At 37.3% G+C, this 3,965-nt stretch overlaps 1 pseudogene; it reads right to left on the reverse strand.

Annotated features, from left to right (window-relative positions):
- Positions 1-451: 451 nt before the first annotated feature.
- Positions 452-570, reverse strand: LOC111738457 (annotated as a pseudogene).
- Positions 571-3,965: the final 3,395 nt, after the last annotated feature.

Consider the following 3,965-nt stretch of genomic DNA (forward strand, 5'->3'; position numbering starts at 1 on the left):
GCGTGTTTTATGTGGGTGCTGAGGGCAGTCCTTGCCTATAAGATGCTGTTTGAGCAGAGAGCTGAAGCAAACGAGGGATGCAGCCAGGTGAGTTTCTTGGAGAAGACTATTCCAGATAGAGGAGAAAGCCAAAGCAGAGTTTCTGAGGGGAGAGAGTGTCAGGTGGTTTGACTTGGAAGACTATTTGCTCTGAGAGGTTGAGGATGAGTAAGCAAGGGGATAATTGTAGTGTGAAAGGTCAGACGGCCAGCACAAAGCCCCAGAATACAGGTCCCATAGGCTAGAGCAGGATTTTGTTTTGTTTTGTTTTTAAGTTTGTTTGTTTGTTTATTTATTTATTTATTTATTTAAAAAATTTTTTTAAGGTGAGGCAACCCTTGATTGATTGAACAGATTGCAAGAACCTTGTCGGCTTACGATCCCTTATTTTTTACTTTTTATTTATTTTTTACACCTACAGCATCTGGTCTTCCTAAGTGGTCTCCCATCCAAGTACTAACCAGGCCCCACTCTGTTTAGTTTCTGAGATCAGACAGGATCGGGCTTGTTCAGGGTGGCATGGCTGCAGATGAGAGCAGGACTTTGGATTTTATTTGTATTGACACCAGAAGCCATTATAGATATGCTCTGACTTATGCTTTAAAATTATTATTCTGCCTGCCATGTGGTGAACAAGCTGCACAGGGGTTAATACATCAGGGTCCAGTCAGGAAATAGAAATCACCCTCTTCTAGGTATTTCAGGCGGACCCTGTTTGGAGCAAAAAAAGAGGAGGGAGTTTGTTTTCTTTCCCCTTACTTCTCAGTCTCTTTCTAATGTCCCTCATTGTCAGAACTAGCAGGAAGTCAAGAAGCAAAGGTGAAGGGCCATTTGTGCAAAGCAGAATCCCAAGAGCAGTTAGTATCATTTAGGGATGAAATAAAATGCACATCCCAGAGAAATCTAACACTAGTGGCTTAAATAAATAAAGGCTAATTTTTTTCAATAGGAAAAAATTGAGATTGACAAAATTTCTATGTCATCTGTGGCCATGAGCATCAATTCGGTTATTTAATGGTGTCAGGGCGTGTGTCTTGGGGATTCTCTGGGTTGCTATAGTTCCAGGCATCACATTCAGAGTACCTAGAAGGAAGAAGGGTACCACCAGCTCCAAGATCCTTACTCATAATTCTTTTGACCTCTCATTGACTAGAATCATGTCCAATGGCCACTCCCAGCTACAAAGAAGACTGGGGAAGTGAATGCTAGCTCTCCAGTGGGTGTGAGAACCAATTGTTGAGATAGTAATGACCATCATATGATCTCAGGGGTTCAAGTTTTTGAATCGAAGAGTAGAGGATGCTGTGAATGACTCAATGAATAACGTTGCTAAAAGAAGATGCTTCTTAAGTAAACAAAGCTTCTGCTTGTCTCTGTCCAATGCAGTAGACTCTAATAGCCACATGAGGCTAGTGAGTACTTGAAATGTAGCTAGTCTGAATTCAGGTATTCTCTACATGTGACATACGCACCAGATCCCAAATTTGTAATACAAAAAAAAATTTTTTTAATAGCCTATCAATGATTTATGTTGATTATATGTTGAAATAATATTTTGGATAGGTTATAAAATCTGATTTTACTTGTTCCTTTCTATTTTGTTTAATATGGCTGCTAAAGACTTTAAAATTACATATGTGCTCACATTATATTTCTATGAAACAATGTCATTCTAGATAATTAATAGGCCCTTTCTTTCTCTAAGGAGAGTTCCTAACTTCCTGCCTCTAAGCCAATTTTTCCTCTCCTGAGGCGCTGGCTGCCATGTTTTCTAAATCTGGGAAGATCCTACCAAAAATGCATCTTCTATGACCTTTGTTGGTCTGATAGCTCAAAAAGGTATCTTCTGGTGATGAGTTGAAAAAAATCCTTTCACAAGAAATTAACCATGATCATTTTATATATTTCAAGCTGAAATAGATAAGAACAATTATAAAAGTGCTTAATTCAAGGAAAAGATTCAAGTGAGGTATTAAATTATTCAATATCAGTTACATCTCAAGGCTATCAAATGAGACAATTTGTATAACTGATGAAGAAGGAGATGCCAATTTAACTTAATTATTAACTTTTTTTCATTGAATGCAAGGAATCATGAGATTCTAATTTGCTACAAGTTTTTCCAAAACTTCACATTAACAATTTTCTTCAGTGACCCTGGTGAGAAAATGAATGAGTGGGAACATGAAATCTATAGTCAATCTGTGGTAAGCAGAATAATGGACTCTCAAAAATGTTTATGTCCCAATCTCCAGAATTTGTTAATATGCTATTTACATAGCAAAGGAACATTACAGATATGATTACATCAATAATTTTGAAATGAGATTACCCTGGATTATTTGGGTAGGCCCAGTCTAATCTCACAGAACCTTTCCCAGGTGAAACCAGAGAAGGATGTGACTAACAGAAAAAGGGACCAAGTGATGCAACATTGATAGCTTTGAAGATGGAGCAAGAGGCCATGAGCCAAGGAGTATGTGTGGCCTCTCAAATCTGGAAAAATGCAAAGAAATAGATTTTCTTCAAGAGCTTCCAGGAAGGAACCTAGCCCTGATGCCACCTTGATTTTAGCTCAGTGTGATCCACGTCATGTCACATTTCTAACTGCTAGAACTATAAAACAAATTTGTGTTGTTTTAAGACATTACGTTTGTGGTCATTTGTTCTAGCAACAATAGAAAACTAAAATACAACCTAAGGAGATACACGTTAAAAGAATAATGAAAGCATTGATTTTTGAGAATATTGTTCTCCATGAAACAGTTTACCTTCTCAAAATTCTCACCGGCCTCTACTCTCGCTATCAGAAGCTAGAAGTAATAGAGCAACCAGTTTATGAGAAATTATTCTACTGAAATGTTCTTCTTTGTCCATTGTCCCCTCCCCCAATGAACACACAAATGCACACATTAAAAGCCTTATTAACATTTCCCAGAAGATTAAAAACAAATTTTCTTCTCTTATTGTTTACTCTTTTCAAGTAATATATAGCATGAAAGTTAGGGGAAGAAGTATCTTTTTACTTTCATGTTCATGTCTTATTTTTACTATCTTGCAGATTGGTTTCTTTTGCCTTATAATTTTACTTAGTTTCTTACTTACATTACAGCAAGCATTCTACCCATTCTCCTCAAATTTACTGTACCAAAACCACCGTGCCTTTCTCAACATCTTTTGTCTGTGTAAGGAAATAGGTCCATGCAAGAGAATTTTGCTATCAACAATAGAAAAAAAAAGAAAGCTATCTACTCTGTATTTAGACTAGATGAGATGGAGCAAAATCATAAATGATGAACTACTATCCTCTTCATAAGCAAAAGTTTATTGGAAAATTCAGCTCTGTGTTGACAATAAGAATCACAGATAACTTGGCAAACATAATCAGGGGGAAATGGTAAAGAAATATCCATCTGTCATCAAAGTTTCCTTCAAAATTCCTTTTTCAGATTTGCAGGAAGACTTGAGAATCTTTAGGGTATCTCTGACTAATGTAACTGAAAGTGCTTAAATCTTTCAGTCATTAAATAAGCTCAGGTCAAATAACACAAAGCCCATGCATGTAAGCATAGAGATTCCAGCAGTTCACCTATAATTCTGAGGAGTCTCAGACCAGACTCCTGCTTCTATCTGCTCCTCCATCATGTCTGGCCCTCTGATTCTGCCTCCTGATGTTGCTTTAGGCCTCTCTGATCTGCCTTTCTCCCGAGCCCCAAAATGTGACCCACTAACAAAAGGCTAGAGTGTGTGAAAGAATAGAATTGTTAAAAAAAAAAAAAACAGACAACAGCCCCAAAATGGAATCATTTATGCTAAACCAAATCTAGATTTAACTTTTCCCAGAAATGGAATCTTAAGCCATCAGCACTAGTTAGGTCATTTGCCTGATAGGCCCCTGCCATTCCCTAAAGAAAGTAACCTTGCAA

This window comes from Pteropus vampyrus, unplaced genomic scaffold, assembly GCF_000151845.1.
Source record: "Pteropus vampyrus isolate Shadow unplaced genomic scaffold, Pvam_2.0 Scaffold38, whole genome shotgun sequence".
NCBI lineage: Eukaryota > Metazoa > Chordata > Mammalia > Chiroptera > Pteropodidae > Pteropus > Pteropus vampyrus.